Raw genomic sequence first — 12,380 nt, forward strand, 5'->3', positions numbered from 1 at the left:
CTTTCTTTGCACTTTTACTAATAAGGAATTGGATATTTTGTTCAAATTTCCAAAGGCATGTTGAAGTGCATCATAAAGTTTTCCTAAAGTACTACTTTCTACACTCATAGATGATTTTGTAAATTGTCTCTTTCGTCTCTATAGGGCTCACACCTCAGAAGCACCTCTCTTCAAAGGTGAGTTTAAATTCAGGTATATAGGTTGTCATATGTTCTGATGCCCAGCTAGTGTACTATGTCCTTATCGTTCAATATATGCATTTCTAGTTTGCTCACTGATATCCTGTGCTTTAGAATGAAACAGGCCTCCATTTAATGCTGCATCACCCAAACATGCAAATATCCTCTTACAGATGACTTTAGTTTTAATCACTCATGTAGGCACAGAAGAACTCCGAGACATTGTGGCGCCATAAACAGTCATCAGACACCCTGAGCAGGAGCTTTGTTGTTTAGACAGCTGGGGCCATTGATTCATTCACTTCCTTATCCATACTGTTCAGGCTTTATTTGCTACCCCCAGCATGTCTAGGACACAAACTATCTAATTCAATATTCAGTTTGGAAAGCAAGCAATTTTGATCTAAATCTTGAATTCATTTAAATGTTATAAGTGAAATAAAAATTATTTTTCCGAAGTTTAAATTAAAAAAATAAATCCTCACTTAAAGAAAATTTATTTTATCATGATTTAATAAATGTCCATAGATATGGATTGATTAATAGAAACTAATGTCATTATGTTTTAATTAAATTAATGTTTAATTTTTAAATTCATAGGTGCTATAAAATATTTGATATTAAATATAAACATACTATTTAAAATTGTTTACAGCATTATATTTAGGGAGACCATGCAGCCAGGGCAGAGATCTATGTGTTGTAAAGTATAGGAAACACTACAAATGTAACTTCAAAATACATAATAAAAATATTTTCATGTGAAATAATAATGAAAACTCATTTGTTATATTTATGTTAAATGAAGAGCAAAATTTAAAAAAAATGCTAGAGCACTGGTTACTTATTTTTAAATTAAAACATTAATAAATTGTAATATATTAAATTAAATTAAAATCATTTTTTTGAAGTTGAATTTAAAACATCTCTCCAAAATAAAAAATAGTATGTGTTAATAATTATTGAAAGTGGTGAATCATCTTGGGACCTGCCTTCAAATAAGGTATTAAGATATTTTATAATTTAATACTAATTATGATTTTTTAAATATTTTTTCAACATTAAATTATATGTATTTATATTTTTACTATAAAAAACATATTTTAATTTGAAATTATTTCCTATGAGATTTTATTTGTGTCCCCACCTCAATTTATTCCTGTGAGAGAGTGTTGCAGTTTCAGTTTTTTGCCATGTGTGGTGCCATGTTTGGTATTGGACTTACTACTTTGACTTTTTTGGCAGTAGTAACTTGCCCTCATGCGTTTGTCTCCACCAGTAGTGGCCACTCGGACTACAAAGTGGTGGGGTGGGGAAGGGGAACACAAAAACACCCAAAACAAGTGTAAAAAAAAAACCTTACCGTGCTCCTGATCCTCGCCTCATCAGGAGCCTGCTGCACACTGCGCAGGCTCCCTGCTCCCATGCTATTCTCAGCATGTGACCGGTGCTGGGATTGTTCTGAGTGCCTTGGTTCGGCGCTCAGACATAGAGTTGGGTTTCTCCACCCAGCTGCTCAGTGCAAAATGCTACTAGGTGGAGAAAGGCTAAGTGTGCGTGACGGATTGGACAGCAAAATCATCATGAGCACTTGGCAGTGCCCACTACTCCCCACTCCTCCATGGTGCTGCAGCTGCAGTGTCAGGATGTGAGGCCATGCCCTTCCCTCTCAGCCTGCAGGGCTAAAAAGAAAATGATAATAAAAATTTTTATTATCATTTTATTTTTGTCCTTTGCCTCTGCTGGCTTTCAGCGTGTGAGGGTCGGAGGGAGAGGAGGGTGACGGTCTTCCGCCACAACAGAGGAGCCGCCCCTGGTCTCCACTGGCTTTTTCAGGAGGTGGTGACATGTAAGTGTAACTGTGAGAGTACATTTTTGAGCAACTTTACCCTCAGAGTTTGCAAATATTCAAAAGTAGTAAAGTTAGAGAGTAAAGTTACTTAAAAGTTTAAGAGTAAATTAGACGTGTAAATTAGTCACAAATGTAAGTTACCTTCGTGAAAATGTGTGTTGCAGTGCATGAAAAGTTGCATATGAGAATTGTCATTTTGTTTATATTTATTATAATGGTAAAGGTTTCAAATCCCAATAAAAGTCTAAATTATAATATGTTGTCTACACTACTTTGGCTGGTGCCCTCACATTTTGATCCTTACTCACAAAGGGTTAATTCATAAATCCATAAGAATAAAAATCATCAATCCATACTTTAAAGGCATAGGAGGTAAATACGATATTGGGCGCAATCACTTCCGCCGACACCGCATCGGTCATGGGACCGACCAACACCCGCTCAGTAACCCCACCGCCTCATTTGGATGCGAACACTGTTTGGTCGCTTTCCTACATTTTAATATACCATCATGCATTCCGGCTGTAAACCGGCCGTAATGCATGCTCCCATAGCGAAATAGGAGGTGTGGTTCATCCCTGCACCTTGTGGCAGGCACCTCAAAGTGTCTGTCAGAAGGTACAGGCATCAACAGGTGGGCACCGTAGGTGTCCCCTCTGCCTCCAACCAGAGGCTGTGCACCCAAAGGGCCCGCAAAGATGCAAAGACATACCGCCATGGAAACCATGTCAGCAACCATCATCGTAATCTCAAGGGCAAAAAGAGCTGCCCCTGAGATTGCAGGCCATATTCGTACTGGTGGACGGGCTCTCTGAAACCGTCGGAAGCCAGACGGAATGACTAGCTGGTTTCCGTTCCCATCTCCTCCATCTTAATCGGGCGGTCGGAAAGAAATCCAAATGGCCCATTACGATGTGGCTGTAAAGGCTCTGACCGCAGGCCAGTGCGTTTACGAGCCGCATCGTAATCGGCTCCTTAAGGTATGTTATCTCTACAAGCATAGAAAATATGGTTAAATTATGTATGGAAAAAAAGAACCCAATGCCCATTGTGGAGAAGCCCTAAAGACTTCGGATAAACCCACAAACTCATCAAGCAACCGACCCTCCACCCATCATGGTGTGAGAAAGTCCACGTGCTGCGATGTCCTTTATGAACCCACAAGCCATAGCGATTTAAGACAGTTATGTGAAATTGAGAAAGCGGGCCTTAACATAAGAAAACCCACAGATGAGATAGAAATACAAGTTAATCTTATAGATGGCCCCGAAATGAAATGAAATGATAAGGCACTGAACTCCTTGGAAATAGTGGACCAGAGGCAGGAGTCCCCCCAAGAGAGCACAAAAGAGAAATTAGTACCTTATGAGGTCAGTCCAACTGCCCTAATGTGAACAAACCAGAATGCCTAAATCAACCTCTTAAGACAGAGACTCCTAAAGATGACTCCAAAATAAAACTTGTACATCAAAAGAAAGCTGTATTGAATGAGGCTGTAACAATCCAATCACCATGAGAAGGTAAACAATTAACACTGTACCCAGAGTACCTATCCCAAGGGAAATGGGACATCCTCAATAGAGGAAACTTCCTAAATTTGTTCTCGCACCTTCCAGGACTAGAAAATATAAAAACAACAAACATTGAAAGTGTTGCTTTTTTCGCCCCAGAACCAGGCCAAATAAATGAGACCACGGTAGTAACTTTCTACAGTAAAGATATAGCCGCAGCCCTACAGTTGAATAAAGATCGTTTGGGCGATTGGGGCATTCAGACAAGTCTTGTGACTAAAGCTAAATGCCCTGCTTTTCTACAGGATAGATTTCAAAATGCTTTAAAGGATTTCGACACTCCAACCCTGTCTAACAGTGAATTAACCAACCGGTTGCTTACTTCAGTTCTGTGTGGCTCCCTAGCATCTACCCAAACAGCGCCGTGGAAAAGGAACGCGCTACAAATAGCAACATCTAGAGCAGAAGGCTCCTGCCAATGTACAACAGAACTCCCAAGACAGGTCTTGGCTCTCCCAGGCTTTATGGTGAAGCACATAGCATCCCAAGTGGACATAAAACCAGTGAAAATACGGTCCACCACCTTAGGATCTGTTCCTGGAACATCTGAGGTCTAACAAAGGAAAAATCTGAAAGAGTAACAACCTCTCTTTTGAAAAACTATCATATTATTGCACTGCAAGAAACCTGGTCCTTGCAATTTGCCACCTGGGAGGACTACACTGTTTGTGAATCCTGTGCAATTGCATTCCAAGTAGGCAGTCATGCGTCAAGAGGCGTAATGATCGCTCTTAAGAACAACTTGGCCCTAAAGATCTTGGTCGCCCACTTCCAATTCGCCCATGAGTTTGTGGTGCGCCTTCATTGGAAAGGGATCATGTCGTCCTAATGTGCAAAGTTCTATCCAAGCAGTGATCCCACACAAAAAACTACTTGATTGTGAAAGAATCAATATTGGAGCCTATTAGAAAACTATGGTGGACTTTGGACCAACAAGAGGCAATTGAAGAGAAGGTGGTTAACTTTTTGGAAAACTTGAACCATGAGTTTAGTGGTCAGCTGATGACACTGTCGTGGGAACAGGTAGTGGAGGACCTTAAAAAAATCTATCTGTGTTAAAAGCTCAAATAATTCCCCCATCTATACCCCACCTCAGTGACTACAAGCACACTATGTTGAGTATTAAACACAAATTAAACCCTTTATTGCATAAATGCACATATACTAACATAGATCACAAATTCCATTGGCTGGTCTACAATCAATAAATCCATGACCAACAGAGACCTAAAGCAGGGATGGATTTTGGCCTCTCTACTCTTTAATTTGTACCTCGCAGATTCACCAGAGTGGCTGGCCCGCTCTCAAGCTTTTCTACCAAGAATCGCATCCGATAAAATCCAGTCAATTGAATACGCAGATGATACGATTCTCCTTGATCAAACTCAAGTGGGCCTCCAACGACTTTTTGATTCCTTGGTACAGAAGGGGGTGGTGATGGACGGAGCATCTGAATCAATCAAACACACCCAGTCAAAAGATCTGGGTTTAATCCATCACCGTTCTTTAGCCCATTCTGCCACCCCAGTTCAGACATGGCTATATGCAAATTAGTCTGACATTGTGCCTCATGGGAACAGTCCAGCCCGAACTGCAAAGCCATGTCTTCCCTGGACCGGAAACAAGCTTCCGAGGACCGGTTTCTGACATTCCAGCCGTCTTCAGCCCGGCTTGCTTGAATCCAGTGGCAAAGTGAGCAAGGGACTCATGTCTGAGCATACCCTGCCACACTTATGGCGGCCAAAAGCGGTACAAGCTTTTCTACCAAGAATCGCATCCGATAAAATCCAGTCAATTCAATATGCAGATGATACTATTCTCCTTGATCAAACTCAGGTGGGCCTCCAACGACTTTTTGATTCCTTGGTACAAAAGGGGGTGGTGAGGGACGGAGCATCTGAATCAATCAAACACTCACACCCAGTCAAAAGATCTGGGTTTAATCCATCACCGTTCTTTAGCCAACTCTGCCACCCCAGTTCAGACATGGCTATATGGCTATATGCAAATCAGTCTGACCCTGTGCCTCATGGGAACAGTCCAGCCCGAACTGCCAAGCCATGTCTTCCCTGGACCGGAAACAAGCCTCCGAGGACCGGTTTCTGGCATTGCAGCAGGCTTGCTTGAATCCAGTGGCAAAGTGAGCAAGGGACTCACGTCTGAGCATACCCTGCCAACTTCAGGCCGATTCGGCAGGGCAAGCCTACGGAATAGTTGTGTTCCTGGGATACCCTCCTGCCGGACACCAGTTCGAGTTTATATATCATATAAACTCGCTAATGTTCTTCCTGACTACTGGGAACATCCTCCACACGTGACAAGAGGAGCTAGGATCTAGGTAGACCGGCTCGTACTTTGAGGCACACTAACCGAAATACGGTGGGGCCAGAAGTGGTACTGGAAGCGACATCAGTCCTGAAGAAGACCGGGGTGACCTTTCGAGGCACAGTAAGTCGGTCAAAACATGTTGACCACAGCAGTACCAGGAGCGAAGTCTTGAGAAACCTCATTTTCTCTCCAAGACATTACCCATCCTTTTTCTTTTTAATCCTGGTGGGGGAACCTGGGAATAATAAAAAATGTTTTGGTTGGTACTCTTAAACCAGTTTTAAATCACTTCCTATTAACTGCACCTTTTTTTGTCGCACTACTATTTTGAGCCACTTGGTGATTGGCACTGCTTTATCACACTACACGTTACGTGTTTTATATGTTGAATTTCATGGTCGTACGTTGTGTTGTGTGGAATTCATTATTTTTCCCCTCCCTTATGCTCTGCCCTGTGTGTGGCTACACCAGGGCGTATTGCAAGCAGGCCCTATGATGAAGCATGTCACATACTTCGGTATGTTAGTGAGGGCAGTTTTTTCAAACAGATGAGTTTGTCTGCTTTGTTATAAGTTTTATCTTTTGCTCTCCACCCTCTTTGTGTGTTTACTTGAGAACCTATGGAGGCTCGGGGTGGTAGAGTGTAATTGTTTGGCCCTCTCCCCTCCTATGTGTTAAGTGAGGGGCATCAACACATCCACCAGAGCACCCACACATGACCCACCTGCCACCAAACCACCCCTCTGCATCCTGGACACACATCGACTGCGAACTTGCAGCAATGTCCCAGTCACGTCACCGCAGCGGTGAATACATGCGCTTAATGTAGAAGGCAGGGCTAGTCCAAGGCATGGGAAATGCACAAACACCCCAGGGACACACTTTCCCCACCCCACATCAACACACCCCATGAAAGCACTGGCCAGGTGCCCATCCTGTGCACCCCCATGCACAGCAACAAGCAAGGTCAATCCACACCCTGCACCACACAACAAACAACCAGGGAGACAGCCACTGCAGGAGTGGCTGCACAGGAACACACAACACACAGCACAGTGCCACGAAACACACACAACACAACACCACCACACACATGGAAACATACATGAATACAAGCACCAAAGTAACACATACAAGGAACGAACATACAAATGGACACACAGCCTGCATACTCAAACACACCCACACACAGACACCCAAAATGTCCACAGCAATGGAGCACAATAGATCAGCAATCCAAAGAGGGATGTCCACAAATGGAATGCCACGGAGATACACAACAAGCATGCAAACATTTCATCCAAACCCAGGAACACAGAACACCTCCCTCAGCCATCAAGCCACAGATGACTGCTACAATCAGTGAAGTCAAACCGCAGCCAACACAGTGCAACAACAAAAGTAGACATCAGGCATACCAAGTAAAGGTACAAGGAAGGAAGGAAAGCCTGTAGTGTAGCTGGGAACAGCCACACGTGCATACAACAACCCCACAGGAGTACACCTGAAGCACAACACACAGGGCCCATATATTTATTTTATTTATTTTCATTTTATTTAAGAAGTTTTATATAGCGCTAGCCTGACCGGAGGGTATCGGAGCGCTTCACATCGGTTACATAGCAGAGGAAAAGATAGCAGCACAAAATACAGTAAGGCAAGACAGTTTAGCAATAAAAATCACAATGACAATGCGGTGGAGGGTCCATATCAAGATCTTGATTAACATCAAATCCGGGAAGGGAAGTGTGAATCTCAAGGCTCCAGCTGCTCCTATCTGTTCGTTAGGGATCGGTCAAGGAAAAGGATTTTGAGCTGACTTTTGAATTTAGCGAAGGACGGAATAGTTCTGATGTGAGCGGGAATAGAGTTCCAGATTTTAGGCGCGTTGCCGTCGAAGGACTTGGCGGCAGTTTTCTCTTTTCGTGATTTTTGCGGGATGAGAAGTAAGGTGTTGGAGCTTCTGAGAGTCCTGTTCTGGCCAGCTTTTTTATGTTTGGCCGCCAGATATTTGGGTTTGCCTGTGTGAAGGGCTTTGTGGGTGAGGCAGGCTGTTCTGAAGTTCGCCCGCAGTTCTACAGGAAGCCACTTGAGTTCTTTGAGAGCAGGAGAGGTATGATCAAATTTCTTCACTCCAGTGACCATTCTGGCAGCCCCATTGAGAGTTGTTTTCAGGGGAGCAAGGTGTGTTTTAGCTATACCGGAGAGTACCGTGTTTCCATAGTCTAGTCTTGACAGCACCAATGCTTGGGTGGCTTGCTTAAGTTCTTTGGGCGGGATAAAAGGTTTTATTTTGTTTAGAAGCTTCAGGTTGAGGAAGGCACTCTTTGCTGAGATCTTAATGTGCTTGGTCATGTCCAGTTTTGAGTCTAGTGTAATGCCTAAAGACTTAACAGAATCAGCCAGGTCGAGGTTCCCGTTGAGCACATCAATGGCTTTTATCCACTCGACCATTGGTGGATTTTCTTCTTTATTCGAAATGAGGAGGAGTTCAGTTTTGTAAGGGTTCAATTTTAAGTGATTATTGGACAGCCACAGTTGCACTTCTCTTAGTGACTCTTTGAGTCTTTGAATGTCTTTGGCCGACGAGATTTCCAAGTAAATTTGAGTATCGTCTGCATATAAGTGGAAAGGGAGGTTAGCCTTTCTGAGGAGGGTGGTGAGGGATTCCATGTAGATGTTGAAGAGTTGATAGGGAGAGCACTGATCCTTGGGGAACTCCTCTGTTGACTGAATGGAGGTCGGACTCATAGCTTTTGATTTTGATTCTCTGGAAGCGGTTGTGGAGGAATGAGGAGGACCACCTCGTCTAGACCATACTCCATTACTCACAAACACCATGAGGAATTTACACACATACCCCCCTCACAACAGCAGCACACAGCACCAGTGCCACACACTCTGAAGGCTGCCAATATGTGCCAGTACATACACACACAAACGAACACACACCCTGGGTGTAGCCACAAACATACCACACACAAAGGAATGCCTGAACAGATGTCTGCCCAAAAACAACACACAAACACAAAACACAACAGAAACACACACAGAACCCCATCCGAAACAGACACACCCTGTCAGCCAAACTGTGGAAAGGCAATGGGAGCACAGACACAACAGAAGTGCACAACCCCATCACCTAGGACCAAAACACACACAACATACCACAAATCACGCAAGAAATGCACCATTGCAGAACAACACTGCCACATCAAACCAACTATAGATACACATGAAATCAAAAACTGAACAAACACTGCAGGACATCAGGGGATGTACATCAGGAAATGCCAAGGTCACACACACACAGCACTGTATGCACAACAAGCAGTGTGTGCACACCAAGCATAACAGTCACACACAGACATGACTGACACAACCTCAACGCACACCACACAAATCAGCACAGCACAAACACAACAGCACACCCAGGAAGTGAAGCAATACCACAGCCAACACACATACATCCAACACAACAACAACAGATGCACCACTCTGGGATACAAGAGCAGAACCATCTTGACCAGAGCACTGGGCAGCACACACAGCTGAAGTGCACATGAGCAATCCTGACTGAATAATTGCACAAGATCATCACACATAAACCATTGGGGCAATGTCCAGAGTGGAACATTACTCTAGGCCCAATTACTGTACCACAAAGCACAGTGTCACAAATGAAGTGATGGGGAGTCACACACACATGTAAACCAAGGGGACAGCTGACATCAAAGTGAACTGTCTTGCATATCAGTAGTCGACATGCAATGGGTGTACCATACGTAAATACAGGGAGTGCAGACTCACAATGGGTAGGCATAAGTGGCCTACATAGGAATTGACATTACACCATACACACCATGCCATACAGGAGGATAAAAGGCGCCATGTGCCTGCAATGCATGAGAAACACAACCACAATGGCAGTGTGGAGCAGCAGGGCTGCACAGTCTACACAAACACACTTAAAACACATGGATGATCAAACAAACACAACACTGATGTTCAAGTCACACACTCTGCACACGGAAAGGGATCATGTCGTCCTAATGTGCAAAGTTCTATCCAAGCAGTGATCCCACACAAAAAACTACTTGATTGTGAAAGAATCAATATTGGAGCCTATTAGAAAACTATGGTGGACTTTGGACCAACAAGAGGCAATTGAAGAGAAGGTGGTTAACTTTTTGGAAAACTTGAACCATGAGTTTAGTGGTCAGCTGATGACACTGTCGTGGGAACAGGTAGTGGAGGACCTTAAAAAAATCTATCTGTGTTAAAAGCTCAAATAATTCCCCCATCTATACCCCACCTCAGTGACTACAAGCACACTATGTTGAGTATTAAACACAAATTAAACCCTTTATTGCATAAATGCACATATACTAACATAGATCACAAATTCCATTGGCTGGTCTACAATCAACAAATCCATGACCAACAGAGACCTAAAGCAGGGATGGATTTTGGCCTCTCTACTCTTTAATTTGTACCTCGCAGATTCACCAGAGTGGCTGGCCCACTCTCAAGCTTTTCTACCAAGAATCGCATCCGATAAAATCCAGTCAATTGAATACGCAGATGATACGATTCTCCTTGATCAAACTCAAGTGGGCCTCCAACGACTTTTTGATTCCTTGGTACAGAAGGGGGTGGTGATGGACGGAGCATCTGAATCAATCAAACACTCACACCCAGTCAAAAGATCTGGGTTTAATCCATCACCGTTCTTTAGCCCACTCTGCCACCCCAGTTCAGACATGGCTATATGCAAATTAGTCTGACACTGTGCCTCATGGGAACAGTCCAGCCCGAACTGCAAAGCCATGTCTTCCCTGGACCGGAAACAAGCTTCCGAGGACCGGTTTCTGACATTCCAGCCGTCTTCAGCCCGGCTTGCTTGAATCCAGTGGCAAAGTGAGCAAGGGACTCACGTCTGAGCATACCCTGCCACACTTATGGCGGCCAAAAGCGGTACAAGCTTTTCTACCAAGAATCGCATCTGATAAAATCCAGTCAATTCAATATGCAGATGATACGATTCTCCTGTATCAAACTCAGGTGGGCCTCCAACGACTTTTTGACTCCTTGGTACAAAAGGGGGTGGTGAGGGACGGAGCATCTGAATCAATCAAACACTCACACCCAGTCAAAAGATCTGGGTTTAATCCATCACCGTTCTTTAGCCCACTCTGCCACCCCAGTTCAGACATGGCTATATGGCTATATGCAAATCAGTCTGACCCTGTGCCTCATGGGAACAGTCCAGCCCGAACTGCCAAGCCATGCCTTCCCTGGACCGGAAACAAGCTTCGTAGGACCGGTTTCTGGCATTGCAGCAGGCTTGCTTGAATCCAGTGGCAAAGAGAGCAAGGGACTCACATCTGAGCATACCCTGCCAACTTCAGGCCGATTCGGCAGGGCAAGCCTACGGAATAGTTGTGTTCCTGGGATACCCTCCTGCCGGACACCAGTTCGAGTTTATATATCATATAAACTCGCTAATGTTCTTCCTGACTACTGGGAACATCCTCCACACGTGACAAGAGGACCTCTGTGTGAAGTTCAGTGATATACTCAGTTCCCTTCGGGGGACGGAGCAGACTGGTTAGAATTTTCCCAGCACGGTCTCCTTCTCCATATCGTCGGACCTAGGTGTATTTATGCATACATATAGGCTGTTTTCCTCTCAGCCTCCTCCTGAAATTCCGTTAATTTTGACCTAAGTTTAGCCTTAGTGTCGTTGAATGGATTGTCTCGGATTTCTCTTTCTAAGTCCTTAATGTCGCACTCCAATTTTTGGAGCATGATTCGTATAGCCCTCAGTACCACGGACTTTAGTGCCATGCAATGTGACCACCTTGAAGGCCTCCCACAGTGTCCCAGGTGAATCCACTGTTCCCTCATTTAACTCAAAATTCTTCACAAGAAACCTGATCCAGGAGTGCCTTTGATGAAAATCTCCAGCTGAACGGTTGTATGTACGGTGGTGGGATTTGCAGTTTTATCTGGGTGGGCGCATGTTCAGAGAAGGTGCGTGGGTAGTGTGTAGCATCCATGACCAAAGAGTGGAAGTCCCTAGAGATCAGCCAATAGTCTAATCTTGACCAAGCATTCCGATGTTGTTTCACGTATGTGCCCTCCCTAGTCGTCGGGTGAAACGTTCTCCATGTGTCCACCAATTGTAAATCATCTATGGTATCTAACAACATCTCTACTTCCTTAGGATGGTGTTCTCGAGTCGCACCATGTCTGTCTGCTGTGGGTGACAAAACAACATTGAAATCTCCCCCCCGCCACAGTATCGCTAACTCTCCCAGTGACTGAATTTTCTGCCATATATGCTGAAAGAATACCAGACTGTCTATGTTTGGACCGTATGTATTTACGACCACAGCTGGAGTATTGCAGAGTGTACCTTGAAGCAGTATATATCTACCTTCCCTG

The sequence above is a fragment of the Lissotriton vulgaris genome, chromosome 6 (genome assembly GCF_964263255.1).
Source record: "Lissotriton vulgaris chromosome 6, aLisVul1.2, whole genome shotgun sequence".
NCBI lineage: Eukaryota > Metazoa > Chordata > Amphibia > Caudata > Salamandridae > Lissotriton > Lissotriton vulgaris.